Here is a 17,184-nt window from a genome sequence, read left to right as displayed (position 1 = left end):
AGATCTTTCACATTTTGGTTGATCTAGATCAGCCATAGGGTTTAGTGCTTTGTGCGAGTCTGACCCAAATGAGTTTTCTGCATTCTCTGAAAGAAAGTTTGTTTAGGTTTTCAATTTCTGTTAAATATCAATGACCATACAACTAGGTCAACCATAGTGTGTCTGGCGTGTCTGGCGGGGGTATTTCGCTGATAAAAATGTCTGGTAGTGCCAATTTCTTGTCCAAGGAGGTCTACTAAATAGTTTGGAATTAGTGTCAGTTCTTTCACTTTTTGGCTGATCTAGATCAGCTATAGATTGCGGTCCTTTACGCGTGTCTGGCAGGGGTACCCAACCATTGAAAATGTCTGGCAATGCCAATTCATGATGCCTGAACATCTCTTAACATTTTGAAGTTGGTATCAATTCTTTCACTTTTCGGCTGGTCTAGGTTAGCTGCTGGGTGTGGTCTTTTGGGCGTGTCGGGCGGGGGTACCCCACCAATGAAAATGTCTGGCAATGCCAATTCAAGATACCTGTGACTATACTGGACATTTTCCAATTAGTTTCATTTCTTTCGCATTCCAGCTTATCCAGGCCATTTTTGTGTGTATCATTTAGGTCTCTCTGGCAGGGGGAACCCCCGCCAAAAATGTCTGGCATTGGCAATTCTTGATAGTTTGAATCATAGGGAACATTTTGGTGCAGGTTTCGAAGGTTTCGATTCTGAGCTGACCTAGGCCATTTTTCCAGGTAATTCTTATAGGTCCTACAGCGACACCCACCTACATTGACCCATGATATGCATACAGTAATGTAACAGAAGCAAAAATTCTTTCGCTTTTCAGCTACCCTGACCCCTGCTGGCTCCTGCTCTAATGATAACAGTAGTAATGTTGTTACAGCTTTGTCAAAGAATAGGTTACTCGTACTATAACTGCTGGCTCTAGAAGATTGGCAGTTGTAACACTTCCTAATAGTCACACTTATAAACGAAGTATCACTCCAGTACAGATGGTCGATTACAAATATAATGTCCTTCACATTGAAAAAGTGGGGAAATTTGGAAAAGCGGAAATACTGTTACTCTCCTGGAAATCAATCTTAGTTTTAGTGTTATGCGGAAAAAATAACGCAATGTATAAAGTGAACGAGAAAATATAACGATCTTGTATCTTAAGAAGCATTCGTAACACTGATTCCCTTGATAGTTCGCTGATGAAAAGTAACGAGAAAAAGACCTTGTAGAGAATCCATGCAACGATCATGCAGGAAACACAACTCTTCCTCCATCACTTAATTTTTGTTTATCATTGATGAGAAGAAACAGTCGACCTTGCAAAATCGTAAAATATGAACAAGGTCAATCTAAATATTTCACACAAAATTGATTAGAAATTTTACTCTCTCTCTCTCTCTTCTCTCTCTCTCTCTCTCTCTCTCTCTCTTCCCAAATCATGAACTTTATGAAAATTCTGAATAGCCGGAAGTAAAATTGATTGGTCATAAAACAGCCAAGCTCACGCAAATCGTATTTCCAGTTTGCATAAATAACTGATGGATGCTAATCAAAATATTTGCAATTCGCAGAAGGCTGGTAAAAAAAAAAAAAAAATACGAATCAAAAGTATTAAAAATTGATAGACAGCTGACGTAAGGTACAAAGATAAGTCAAATAAGCTGAAGTTACTTTACTAAGGAATAAGCAGAAGGATAATGATAATAATACACACACACATCTTTTTATATATATATATATATCTATATATATATATATATATATATATATATATATATATGTATATATATGTGAGTATGAATATATATGTATATTTATAATATGTATGTATGAATATATATGTATATATATTCATCACTGGCGGGCTAATCCTCGGTGAAATAAGGATGTGAATACGGAAGGACATGGCACATTACATTGGTTTCTTTATTGGCTGGCGACGTTTCGAGACAAAGTCCTATCTTCAGGCTAAAAGCAAGACATAAATGTTACATAATGCAAATTATTATTAAAAGGAAATTAACGTAAAATATCAACAATTAAGCCATTTCTAAGTAAAGTTACGAATGAAATAATCTCAAAGAATGAGTATTAAATTAATACAAAACACGTTTAAGAAAGGGAAATGTAAAATTCTAAACAACTAAAACACTTCTAAGTAAAATTACAAATTAAAACTCAAAGAATGAGGAAGACCCCTTCAAGCTCAAGCGGAGTGCCTCCAACCCGTGACAGGACGATGGAAAAAAGTCAAGAGGCAAAGAACAAAGTGATGTGGCCTTATGCTATATACAAAGGTACTTAGGTGGTATGGTTGTTTAGTGAAGGTACCAGTTTCTTAATGGCCAAACTTTTAAGAAGGAGGAGGAGGTTTTCATATGGAAGTCATAATGACCTTAAAGTTATTATAATTTATGTCTGGCTTTCAGATTCTGGCTTGATTCCATTCCTGATATTTGATTGTTCAGGGCTGGATAATATGCTGCCCGTTCGGTAACTTACACCTTTATGAGCATCAAATCTCACTTTGAGCACACAACCTCAGTACTCTGCTTGAGCCTGAAGGGGTCTTCCTCATTCTTTTAGATGTCTTAATTTGTAATTTTACTTAGAAGTGTTTTAGTTGTTTAGTATTTTACATTTCCCTTTCTTAAACGTGTTTTCTATTAATTTAATACTCATTCTTTGAGATGATTTCTTTCGTAGCTTTACTTAGAAATGGTTTAATTGTTAATCATTTTATGTAATTTTTTAAAATGTTTTGTACTAATGTAATATTTACTTTTTGCTTTTAGCCTGAAGATGGGACTTTGTCTTGAAGCGTCGCTAGCCAATTAAAAAACCAATGTATCCTGCCATGTCCTTCCGTATCCCCATGCCTATATCTATATCTATCTATATATATATATATAATATATATATAATATATATATATATATATATTATATTATATATATAATATATATATATATTATATATAATATATATAATATTATACTGAACATATATATATATATATATATACATACATATATATATATAATATATATATATATATATATATATAATATAATATTATATAATATACATATATATATATATATATATAATATATATATATATATATATATATATGTGTGTGTGTGTGTGTGTAAACGAAAGATGGCCATTGGGTGCAGAACCTGACACATACGTACACAGTAGATATGAATTGACACTATAATACGTAATGTGAAAGTATAAAATTGTAAATTATTTTGAACTAACTATTCAATAATGAGTTACATTATCTTAATTAAACTTTTAAGCAAGCAGCCATACGAATACCAGTTACATCCGGGAAAGTTGCAATAAGAAAATCTAAAGAAATAGTATTCGAAGACATTTACTGATTTATGACTGTAGATACTTAAACGAGACCAAGACAGTAAAAAACTTAAAACTTCACAATTAGCCCTCGCTCTTATGAGGAATTTAGGATTCCCAGGGTGAAAGGAAAAGGAACAAAAGTATTCTGGGTGTGTCATAAGGCCGCATTTTCTTAAATGATTTACAAGGGAGAGTAGGGGAAAGCGATTACCTATCATAAAAAACAACTCTAAATACTTAACATTATTCCGAAATTTCATTTGTGTGCTATAAAATAAGGTCATCGTTCTCTGTTGTTGCAACATAACAGGCAATAATGTCCCAAGCAAATGGAATTGATAAGATAAAGACTGATAATGTGAAAGGAAAAGGTTCTTATTAGCTAGCTATACTGTTGCCAGCGAGATTAAGGTCAAATAGAGAATCATGGACAATTTATAAAGAAGAAGAAGAGGAAGAAGAAGAAGAAGAAGAAGAAGAAGAAGAAGAAGAAGAAGAAGAAGAAGAAGAGAGAGAGGGAGTTTGTATACATGTAGTAAACGCAATACTCTGTAGAAGATAAATAAAGCCATTTTGTCTTATCAGAATTGAGGACGGTCCAAGCCGAGGGGTGTAACATCTGCTGAATTACATGAATGAAAAAGAAAATTACTATATAGATCAAAATAAAGTTCCTGTTAAGAATTCTAAAAACCCTATTTAAACGTATATAGAGTATTTCCAACGTTTCCTACCGGAGACTAGAGAACTGTTGTTATCCCTAAAACAACGCTACAAGAACCATTTTCTTTTTGTCAGTGCTCCTGTTTTATGGGAGACTAATTTACTGTCACTTGTAAGGACAATCGATTTCACAGAGGTCAACTGCAGTCTGGTGCAATCGCATGACATAGAGGTTTAAAAACTTGATGGATCGTTTCATAACTACACTAGACAATAACTTTGATATTCTGGTCCCCTCCAGGAAATGGAAAATATATTCTTTTCGCAAAATATTTTACTCACACACGTCATTGCTTCCAATGAGCGTATTTTCATAATCATTCTCTCTTTGAGTTCAAGAGTCAAAAAGATACTGTAATCCTTTAATCATCAAGACTACATGCCACCCGGGTACTTTGACGAATACTGACCCAAAAACACACTCCCCCCAGCCCCCCACAACCCCCCGTGCACGAAATAGTCACGCAATTATACACGTTCAATTATTAGCCTATACTTCGGTTTACTTGTTTGGTTTTCTTTTAATATCATAGCGTAACCCATTTTTCAGGCAACAACATTCTAAGTCTTGACCATATTGGTTGCTTCTCATTAATTCCCATTCTTAAAACCCTTAATGATACGTGGCCGTTGTCAACAAAGGGAGGATTGATATTGGTTGCACAAAAAATTATCGTTGAATGAATGTTATTTGCATTTATGCTTACACTACTTTTAAAGTGAATGTGGTTCTTTGCATATTCTGTATATGCATACATATTCTTCGTGTAATTAAGCATATTTATCTAAATCCACATTTTGACAAGTTACTCTGTTAAAATTCACTCAAAATACCATATTGGTTGTTTACGGTAGTGCTCTATGTTCGTGTAATGGTTAAAAAAGATGTTATTTGACATATTTGGCACAGACTGAGAGACAGAATGGGTCTCGTCCTTGTTGTATGCACTGCTTGTCGTGTTCCGCAATCCAGAAGTTATTTTTGGCTATGTGCCTTGCCCTAGACTAATCGTTATTAGTGTGTAAAGATGCCTGTCAAACTTTGAAATGTGGCCGTCACTCGAAAAACCGTCTATCTGCAAATTTTCGGATTTTGAGTTATACGTACTTTCGAATTCACCAACTCTTCTTCTATACTAGTGTTTGGAAATTGTAAAAAAAAAAAAAAAAAAAAAAAAAAAAAAAAAAAAAAAAAAAAAAAAAAAAAAAAAAAAAAAAAAAAAAAAAAAAAAAAAAAATTTCGCGTTCATAATCTAGGGAGAGTGAGAGTAACTAGAATGATAAATGCGCAATATATTGTCATTCCAATGTTGACAAACTATTATTGTACTTTTCTCGGACTTCGGTTTTTTGCAGTTATGGTGTTGTTTGAGTACAGTTTGGATACAGATAATATTCACATCCCTATTTGTAAAGAGTATGCTTTTAGCTTCATTTTGAAAAAAAAAAGAATGAAGTCATAGCATAAATATTAACGGAAATATTATAAAGTAAACATTGCACAACTTCAATCGCGTTTTTCTCTGATTTCTGTTTTGTTTCTATTCAATATCTACTATTCGTAGACAGACTGGACTCAAAGGAAAATATAGAATCGTTTATCTAATAGTATATGTGGGAAATATTATAAATAGACTGACACGGCTGCTCCAATACACTCGGAAACAGATGAAAATTCAATCTTTTTTTTTTTTTTTTTTTAGCTGTTAAGTAAGGTGGGAGAAAGAAGAGTTGGGGCTGTTAGCTATCTAACCATGGTAGGGAATAGTTTAGAAAGCTAAGATGTAATGTAAAGTGTGGTTTATCCACAATTGTATTTGGGTAAGGGTACAATTTTTCTAACTAATACTAACATAAAACAATAATGATTTTACATTATATTAACATGGTGAATTGTACAGATTACATATTTTGAGTTTTATTTCTTAATAGTATAATGATATTTAACAAAAGTTCCAATTTTCTAATTTTAACCTTAATTTTAATTATCATAATGATTTGCATTATATCTACTTAGTAAATACATATGATTTTTTCACAAGACATTTTTCAAATGTATAATGGCTGAGGTTCGTCGCGATGAATATATGAAGATACTCTTCTCCACCATCTATGGTCTTTGCTGTTTGGGTGGTTTCTCTCTTCTGCTGGTTAGTATTGGGTAAAATAAACATAGATGAGTAATAGACCTGTATTGGCAAACAATGTGTGTGTCACCTAGCTCTCTGTAGCTTGTATTTCTTAGTTGACAAAAGCCATTGCCCACACCATTACCAGTTCGGATTTCTGGTGCCCATCCCGAGGAATGAGCTTGTGGGCCTTGTGATCATTGAGGGGCAAGGATGCAACTCCAGAGAATATTTACATATCATACCCTACATACCTTATATAGCATAATATGGACATGGGAAAAAAAGTATGACAGAGGAACGGAAACTCAGGAAGCACGCAATCTTTTGAAAGATGTTGGCAAAATACTTCCAGTGACACCAGTGAGCTGCTTGAGGCAATGGCCACATTCACTATTAAAAACATCTATAATGACACAATCAGTAAAAGTTTAGGTGAAGCCAGAGCAGTGAAGTAGGGTCTGATGAAAAGCAAGTCCACGTCCCGCATCGAACATGATCCAGATTCTCACAATCTGAATGTGATGCGAATAAACTACCAAGTTTGCATTCATCTAAACTATGACAAGCTGGATGCTCCCCAAGATCCATCAGACCATAAATGGACACTGAAAGACAGTAGATGTGTGTCAGTAAGGGATACTCAGGATGCACTCCCAAGAAGTTTGCATGACTTGGTTGAACACGAACAGACATAGTTGCGCGATGATGATGAGGCTGAACTTAATGATGAAGTTTATGACTCCGGAGCAAGCGACTCAGATAGTGAAGGATTCATGTATGTGTTTCAATGGAGATAAATCAGGCGATCGTTATTTCATTTAATTTACAACTGTAAAATCATTGCCGTCGTCAAAATGTGAGATGTTAGTATTATTTCATTATGACTGTCTTAGATACATTATTCTTTTATCATATTACTGTGTGTTTTTAAAGGACAGATTCACTGCCAATAAAATTATGAGAACAAAATTGATTCCTTACTATTTTCCAGATGTTACTCAATGACAATCTTGGATTTGGTCGCCCAAAAGTTTTGTTTTATATTTTGTGAGTAAACCCTTCAGTTTAACAATCTGAAATGGTACTAAATGACATCCCTGACCTTCAAAACACATGTTTAGATCCAAAAATCATAAAAATCGGACAAGTAGGAGCAAAAGTATGCATTTTTATTTATTTACTATGGTAATTACGTGGCGGCCATTTTGAATTTTCGCGTCTGGCCGAGTTAGCCCACATTTTCACGAGGTGCACCCCAGCTCATTTTAATCAGCACCCTAAAATTGACTAAAACCAACCCTCAAACATTGGTCCCAGAAAAACGGTCACAAGACCCCTCTGTGGGAACTCTACTAATAAGAATGGATAAAGGCAAAGGTGGCTGTATGAATTATAAGGACATACATTTCTAAGTGTATCAGGGAATTTGTATAGTCACACTTTGCTTGAGAAAGTAAGAAAATTAATAGCGTGACCGATGAAGGAAGAACAGTGAGCCTTTAGAAAGGAAGAGAACGAAATACTTCTCTTGAAACAAGTGTATAAGTGTTGGAAAGAAAATGCAAAAAGGTGAATGAACTATACATGAACCAAGATAAAACATATGATAGAATTAGGATATTGAGGAACTATAGTGTAGGGGTGTAAGAATACTACCACCGTAGATCCTGCGTGTCGTAAAAGGCGACTAAATGGACAGGTGCTGCCTTGCAGTCTTACTTTTTAGTAAAAAGCTAGGCCCATCGCCAATAACTGTGGAAACTGCTACTTTGCAGTATTACGTTTTAGTAAAAAGCTAGGCCCACCACCAATAACTGTGGAAACTGCTACCTTGTAGTCTTACTTTTTAGTAAAAGGCTAGGCCCACCTCCAATAACTGTGGAAACTGCTACCTTGTAGTTTTACTTTTTAGTAAAAGCCTAGGCCCACTGCCAATAACTGTGGAAACTGCTGCCTTGCGGTCTTACTTTTTAGTAAAAGCTAGGCCCATCGCCAATAACTGTGGAAACTGGTACCTTGTAATCGTACTTTTTAGTAAAAGCCTAGGCCCACCGCCAATAACTGTGGAAACTGCTGCCTTGCAAGTGGACTTATCAGTCAAAGGCGAGGCCCACCGCCAATGACTGTGGTTGATGACATCAAGGGCATGCGGTCGTAAAAACCCCTTTGCCAAACAATAACCATGCCTGATGTTGGTGGAGGTTGATCCCTTTGAGAGAAGGCAGTGGTGAAGGCACATCAGCCAACCAACCCTTGAATGTAGGGAAAACGGTGGGAAAAAAGAAGAGTATATATAGTGAATAACTGGCTCAGACTCAGTAATAGTTCTTATTATATATATATATATATATATATATATATTATATATATTAGCTATATATATATAGATATACTTATATATATATATATATATATATATATATATATATCATATATATGATATATATATATATATATATATATAGTATATATATATACTATCTCATATATATATATATACTATATATATATATATATAATATCCGATATATTATATATATATATATATCATATATATTATTATATATCTATATAAAATGTATATATCTATATATATATATATATCTATATATATATATCTATGTATATATCTATATATATATCATCTATATATATCTATATACTATATATCTATATATATATCTCTATTTATATATAGTATCTTCTTCTATCTATCTTCTCTTCTTATATCTAATCTATATATATTATATATATATAGAAACTATACATATATATATATATATAGATATCTATCTATATATGTATATCTAACTATACCAGATAGTATGTATATATACTATATCTATATATAGAGTATATTATATCTATATATATATATATATATTTATATTAATATGTTTATTCCAAGCAAAAGAAAAATTTAAGCTAGAACCAAGGAAAGAAATAGTCTTTTACCCAAGTTTAAGGCATCTATACGAGTTGCCCCTTCGACTTTGGAGGAATCCACTCTCCTTTTTCTTTTGAAAAGCTATCTCTTCTCCCATTTGTTGTTGGAATTACCTCCCACAGGGACTTTAGGAGGAGGTTACCGGGAGAAAGCTTCATAAGGTCTTGAACCCAGGAGAGGAGCCTCAGAAGAAGACCAGACCTCAGAGAGGTCAGACACCTGGGTCCTTACCAGACGCTACTGCCCGGCCCCCCCGACTCCTGGGACTGGCTTTCCCATGCTTTGGAAAGCCCAAGTATATTTTAAAAGTCCATAGTGCCGAAAACTTCAAGGAGAAGACAATGAGCCTCATTACTAAGGTACTGTAAGGGAAATTCCATTTCAACCAGGGAATTGTTTTACCTTTTGTCTGTACTTCATTTCCTTTTTCCACGGCGACTTTGTGCTGTTCTCATTCCCCCCGCCATCTGGACTCAATTCTGTAATTACTCCCCTGTGATACTAGTAACTTCCCCCTAGTGAATATAAGCCACGAAATAGTTTCTGCTGTGTTAATTTCCCAGTCATTTCATTCCCCCCATGAGTGGCCTTTTGAGTGAAAGTAGCGAGTAATGTTCACCCTCGTGGGCTTCCCTGCCTTATGCCTATGTCCTCTATTTGCAGACAAACGCTGGTCCTGTCTGTGGTAGGAATTGGAAATTCTTCGAAGCTTGCAATTTTGATCCGATGCGCAATTTTCCTAAAATGCTGTGGCTGGACTGCTCCACCCCACGTGCTCGGGTTGACTGAAAGGTAGTCCCTGTCCCTTGTGTTCCTGGACCTCTGTAAATTTCTGTAAATATAGTGCTTGTAAAACTAGAGTCCAGCTTTTATGTAAATTCCTCCCTCCTCAGTAAAATCAGCCTTATGCCTGAGAAGTTTAATTTTTCAGTTTTTTTTTTCTTTCTTCAAACCCCTCGTCCTCCAGTCAAGGCCTAAATTTTCAATGTAATTGTATTTCTGGGAGAAAACGAGGTGGAATTTTGAATATTGGTGACCCAAACCAGTATTTTGTAGGAGCGATTGTTAAGCTAAAAATCACAAAAGAAACGAATCTGAATTCCTTAATATTTTTATAAGCAAGCTAAAGCAAGGTTTCCAAATTCTCCACAACAGGAATATGGTAAATTTTATTTTATTTTTTAGTATTTGTGTAGAACTAGTTATTCTAGTTAGGGATATATAAAATTTGACTGCCTTTATAGAGATAGGAAAGAGACCACAGATCGAGAGAGAAATTTTAATGTTATGTGCGTTTGCATGAAGAATAGAGGTTAGGGAGTAAGTTTCAAAACGAAAATATCGTGAATTGCTAGTTAATCGCGAATCCCGTGTTGTAAAGGTATTTTCGTGTGTTATTTTTTTTTATGTGAAACAATGCACGCTAGCTAGCTCTCTCTCTCTCTCTCTCTCGCTGGCGAATCTTGCATGTCTAAACGGGATAGGATCTTTAAATCCTCCGGCCACGTGGCTCGAAACCTATCCACGATCCCACTCTATCCATTAACATAGGATAGATGAGAAAATAAGTCAAATGGAAAAACAAAGTGTTAGTGTAAAACATTCTTAACTATAGGATAAACAAAATTAAGGGTAAACGTTTTCTTTTCGTTATTCTCTGTGCAGAAAGTAATCAAATAAGGGCAATACTTTTGCAACTCGAACAAATGCATGTTACCCTGAGTGTACCAGCACGGCCTTGAAAACAGTTGTGATTCATACATTTGTCTAGACGGCCAGCGTGCGGCTTAATTCTCCGGGGTTTTAAGTTCGCGGACAGGAGGGTTTCAGGTTAGTGAGAGCTAGGAAAAGGACGGGGTTGGAAAAAAGCAGTGTATTTTATAGCGTTAGAGAGGTTATCCTGGGTCTTCTGAGCAAAGCTAGGTTCAAGGGATTTGTGTTGGTAGCAAAGAAAAAGAATATATTTTATCAACTTCCCGTCTCCATCCTCGAGACGATATCCATAAAAACAAACAAAAGGGAGATCCCATATACATTTTTTATTATCAACTGTATTTGCCACGTTTTTCACCTGAGGTTCCGTGAATTCGTGACCAGATTTTTCCTTGTATTCACAAAGCTGTACTGGCGTTGAATTTCCGCCTGTACGCCATTCATTTGCTACATTTTCACGTGAAGATTCCGTAAATTTTGTGAACAGATTTTTTTTTCCCTTTTATTTACAAAACCGTAATTGCGTTGAGATTCCACATTTTCATTCTTTATTTCCCACGCTTTCACGTGAGGTTCCGTGAATTTGTGACCAGATGTTTTTTTTATTTACAAAAGCGTAATTGCCTTGAGGTTCTGCATTTACGTTCTTTATTTCCCACGCTTTCCCGTGAGGTTCTGTGAATTTGTGACCAGATTTTTTTTTTATTTACAAAACCATAATTGCGTTGAGGTTCCGCATTTATGTTCTTTATTTCCCACGCTTTCACATGAGGTTCCGTGAATCTGTGACCAGATTTTTTCGTTTATTTACAAAACCGTGATTGTGTTGAGGTTCCGCATTTACGACATTTTTTGTCACGTTTCACGTTGAGTTTCTGTGAATTTCGTGAAGAGATTTTTTTTTCTCTCTCCCTTTTTACCTTACCAACCAGTATTGGCGTTGAAGTTTCCGCCTCTACTACATCCATTTGCAACCTTTTCACGTGAGGATTCCGTGAATTGCGTGACCTGAGTCCTTCATTTAGTTTTACGAAATTTATTACCAAATCCCTTACCGGCGTTGAGTTCTCTGCCGCACTACACACCAGTAGTAACTGTGTTTGCAGGGATTTACGGTCATCTTGCCAAGTCTGCGTCGAGCATTTCCGCATACCTCTGGCGACATTTGCTGATTTTGCAACTGCTTTTCACCCTATTATTCTCAGGCTAGTCTGCTAGCTTTTTACGACTGAGGAGATGGCCAGTAACGCAGCACTGGAGGAGGCTAAGACCTTCACAGAAGCCGGATGAGCCCTGGGGCTGGAGGGCGCAAAGCTGATCAATTGGGTGAATGATAAGCTGAAGGAAGCAGCCCAAGAGAGAGAAACTGAACGGGAGAAGGAGAGGGAAGTACAAGAAAGAAGAGAAGCAGCTGAAAGGGCATTCCAAGCGGCTGAAAGAGAAGCGCAAGAAAGAAGAGAAGAGCAAGAAAAAAAGAGAAGTGGCTGAAAGAGAATGTCAAGCTGCTGAAAGAGAGAAAGAAAGGGCACATGAACTGGGTATGGCACCCCCGAGTCCCACGCCTCCTGCGCCCTCTCACCTCCACAGCATGGGTGGCCTCATTAGGGCTTGGGACGATAACGAACCCGACACCTGGCTCGATCATGTCGAGCAGGTGTTCGGGAACTTCAATCCAACCCCTCAGGAAGTTGCCCTCCTCCTTGGCAAGCATCTCGCTGGCAAAGGGCGGACTGCATTTGAGGCCCTTCCCCTGAATGAGCGATACGATCTCGCCCTCGTCCGAAAGGCAATCCTTGGGGCTTACGAATTGACCCCAGACTGGTGGAGGCAGAAATGGAGGACTATGCCCAAGGAGGCTAACCAGACGTGGACAGAGTGGGCAGCCAAGAAGACACCAGCACTCCATAGGTGGACGAAGGCCTCCAACGCAACATCTGTTGAGGAGGTCTTTGAACTACTCCAGTTAGAGGACTTTCTTGCCTATGCCCCCCCCTGATCTTGCCACCCACTTGGTGGACAAGGCCCCTGAAATTCTTTTGGAGTGCTGTAAATGGGCAGATGCCTATGACACCCACCATCCATTGCAGAGTTCTTTAAAAAAGAGAATACGTCCTGCTCTCCCTCTCACTCCTGCTGCCACCTCTCAGCCTACCCAGCGCCCCAATAACCTTCCTCGGAAACCTGTGTGTGGGCATTGCAACAAACCAGGTCACACCACGGAGCAGTGCCTATCAAAAGTAGATCCTCCTCAGCAAGCTGCTGCCCCTCCTTGAAGTGGACTACCGAATCATAATAACAAAAACAACAGCCATTGGAACAGAAACAACAGGCCCAGGCCTGATTTTAGCAAGAGTTTCTGTGACACATGCAGAGTGCATGGGCACACTGCTGCCTGGGCGGGATGCCCCCAAAAAGCTCCCGTTTCTGCCATTGCTATGGCCATGACGAATCCATCCACTCTAGGCCCTCCTGCTCAGGGCCCCATATTTGTCGCACCTCCAAGAGGTCGCTATCATGCCCACCAGGTCCGAGCTTTCGACGACACTGGTGCGCAAGTCTCCATCATCCAAGAGGATAAAATTCCTTACGGAGCTAAGGTTGATAGGCATCAGTTCAAAACGATAGAGAGCCTCAACCATGTCAAGATGTTCCTACCTACTGTCCGGTTGAGAGTCACACGACCTCACCGTTCGAAGATATGTATACCATGGCAGTAGCAACCTATATACCAGGAGGTTATGGTGTCCTGCTAGGACAAGATTTTAAGTCTCCTCCTGACTTTATACTGTATCAGGGCCCACGCCCCCACATAGCTCCAGACCCGTTCCACGGGCCTTCAAGGACTACTTTTGCACAGCCAGTGCCACCTGAAGGTGCCAGGCAGTGCCAGGCTCCATCTCTCATGGATGTTGAGCCATGTTCGAGTCCTTCCACCGAGTCAGGAACGGCCTTAGTGCCAGTGTCAAGGCCAGACTCGTGTCTCCCTCCTGGAACTCTAAGTCCTGGTCACTCTCCCTCCGCTGGCTTGGCCCGACTACCCATGCCGGCAGTCAAGGAAGGGCCAATTCCAATAGGAATCCTCCAGGACACCCATAACCATAATGGACACTCCACCAGTGGTGCGCCTCGCCTGCCGCCCCAGAGTTGGCCTCCCCACGGGTAAGCCCATCCTGAATACCATTACCTCGTCCAATCCCCCTCCATTAGCAGCTAACCGGTCCCGGAGTCATGACTCTGCCGAATCCTATTTGGCTGAAGAACTCAGGGAACTGAGCCACGCAGCATTAGGCACGGGGACGAGTGCCAAGGCCCCAGTTGTCGCAGTAGCTGGAGCAGATGCCCCTTCGGAATCTTCAAAGGGCTTGGATCCTCCAAGGCCCCCCATGGCATCCTCAAACCGACCTCGGAGAGGATGAAGGAAGAAGGGAAAAGGGTGTCGAGGTTTTCCAAAAACCTTACAAGAGCCAATAGCCTCTCTGCACTCGTGCCTGGCACAGTGCCACCCTCTTATAGAGAGTTCTACCCTCTCCATCCAGAAGAGAGTGCCAGACTCTGCTACTTCTACTTCTTTCTGACCCTTTGGTAACTTTCTTCTTTTCCTTTTGTATTGTCTGTATTGAATCTTCCTTGGTTTCCTTTCTTCGTATTTACTACCTTGAGGCATTTGTTGTATATTGTATGCTCTGCTTAGGCAGAGCCAAACTTGGGAAAATTTTAGCCAGCAAACGTTGCTATAGCTTAGAGATAATTTTGAAGCCTGGCTTGTTTATACATTAGTTGATTAGCTTTTGATTTAGTGTTATTCCCTAGTCTTTATATTTTGTGAGATTGCCATTGGTTTGATCAAATTTACATTTCGTTTTCTTGTGTGTGTGTTATCTTATTTAATCCCCACGAAGAATTACTCCATTAAATTTCCCCTTGTTAGTGCACTAATGTTAGTGCTGATGTAATTAATACTGTTAGGCGTTGTCTTGTTACGAGACAAAGTAACTTCACGAAACCATAGGGCCATTAACACACCTGAATGTGTCATATCGATCCAACAGGGTAAACAGATAGGATGTGTTGCCTTGAACAACTGAGAGAGTAGTATTATGTAGGATGTAACTTATCTGTAGGTTTAATTACATATATAATCACTTAACCCTTTACTGCCGACTGGACGTATTTTACGTCGACATTTTTTGTCTCTCGTGTGTCGACTGGAGGTATTTTACGTCGACTTACAAAAGTTTTTTTTTAAATTCGTGGAAAAATACTTATAGGCCTACCAGCCTAAAACTTTTGAATCACACGCCTTGGGGGATGCTGGGAGTTCACGGATCAAGGTGTTGTTTTGTTTACAATCGTTACGCAGGCGCGCAAGCGCGAATTTCTTTCTTGCCGCACTAAAAAGTATCTGTGACACATCTCGGAAATTATTTCGTCACTTTGACATAATTTTTGTACCATTGTAAATTAGCCGTTACATGAAGTATTATATATGAAAATGTGCGCATTTTTATGTAGAATACAACAATAAAATACTCATGATTGTAGCTTTTGTCAGTTTTGAGATATTTTCATATAAATAGCGATAATTGCCAAAATTTCAACCTTTGGTCAACTTTGACTCTACCAAAATGGTCGAAAAACGCAATTGTAAGCTAAAACTCTTATATTTTAGTAATATTCAATCATTTACCTTAATTATGCAACTAATTGGAAGTCTCTAGCACAATATTTCGATTTATGGTGAATTTATGAAAACAATAACATTTTCTTTACGTCCGCGCGGTAACTCTTCCGAAAAAATCATACGTGCGATTGTGGTAATGTTTGCACCATTTTAAATTAGCCGTTACATAAATTTTTATATATGAAAATGTGCGCAACTTCATGTAGAATACAATAAAAAATAATTGAAGGTTGTAGCTTTTCTCATTTTTGAAATATTTGCATATAAATCACGATAAATAGAAAAAAAACCACGTTCGGTCAACTTTGACTCTACCGAAATGGTCAAAAAACGCAATTGTAAGCTAAAACTCTTACAGTCTAGTAATATTCAGTCAGTTATCTTCATCTTGAAACGAATTCGAAGTCTCTAGCAAAATATTTAGATTTATGGTGAATTTAAAAAAAAATCTTTCCTTCCCTCCGCGCGCGGATTCTCCGCCACAAATCTCCGAAATGCGTACGTCCCATTCTCGGAATATTTGCTCCGTTTCATATTAGGCATTTCATAGAGTTTTATATATGAAAATGTGCGCAATTTCATGTAGAATAAAACGAAAAACTATTTGAAGGTTGTAGCTTTTCTTATTTCCGAAATAATTGCATATAAAAAATATATATATAAAAAAATTCGACATTCGGTCAACTTTAACTCGTCAGATATGGTCGAAAACTGCAATTGTAAGCTAATACTCTTATAGTATAGTAATATTCAATCATTTGTCTTCATTTTGAAAGAAATTGGAAGTCTCTAGGACAATATTTAGATTTATGGTGAATTTTTGAAAAAAATATTTGTTTATGTCCGCGCGTTACGAATTCATGCATTATTTTGTGATAATATTTTCTCTGAGTTGCTTTTATCGTTTTACAATGTGTTATATACCAAAATGATTGCAATTTAGTGTACATTATAACAAAAAAAAAGTAACTTGTTACCTTTAACCGTTTTGCGCACAGCGCGATTTGAATACAATTATATATGAAATTTCGTTTTTGCGCTATCATATATTGCATTATTTATATATGATAATGATAATTTTTTAAATTTCTGATGGTTGCATACTAAACTTCAGCCAATGAAAAAAAAAGGAGCCAAAAATGAACTATTAATCTTAAAAACTAAGCGCGCTGTGATTTTTTGAAAACAATATTTTTTCCGCTTCCGCGCTCACTCTGAAACACCTCCGGCACACAGGAGACAATTTTTTTTTACCACTTCGGCGTTTAAGGGTTAATGTTATTCATTGTTATTCTCAGTGTGACATTATACTTTAAGTTTGAATATAGAAAGTTAATATTTAGGCAAGTCACACTTCATTTTGCTTAAGTCTCTGCCTGTTGAGTAAGACTTCATGAGTATTATAATCGGCAGAGTTTGAATATTGCTCATATTATAAGGCCACTCAAGGGAGAATGGAAGGTTCAGTAATCTATATTGCAATTGGTCCTTGTTTCTAGCTTGTCTTGTCCATTCCAACCCGTCCAGGGTTGAAATGTCCTCTAGAATGGGGAGTGTTCAAGATTTAAGCTAAAACCAAGGAAAGAAATAGTCTTTTACCCAAGTTTAAGGCATCTATACG

At 37.5% G+C, this 17,184-nt stretch overlaps 1 protein-coding gene across 1 annotated transcript in view; it reads right to left on the bottom strand.

Annotated features, from left to right (window-relative positions):
• LOC135205702 (uncharacterized) overlaps positions 1 to 17,184 on the bottom strand; it is a 1,031,110-nt gene that overhangs the window by 921,273 nt on the left and 92,653 nt on the right. The gene's annotated exons all lie outside the window — the stretch shown is intronic.

This window comes from Macrobrachium nipponense, chromosome 11, assembly GCF_015104395.2.
Source record: "Macrobrachium nipponense isolate FS-2020 chromosome 11, ASM1510439v2, whole genome shotgun sequence".
Taxonomy (NCBI): Eukaryota; Metazoa; Arthropoda; class Malacostraca; order Decapoda; family Palaemonidae; genus Macrobrachium; species Macrobrachium nipponense.
The sequence above is the reverse complement of the archived record's forward strand: the minus strand, read 5'-3'. Positions and strand labels throughout refer to the sequence as shown.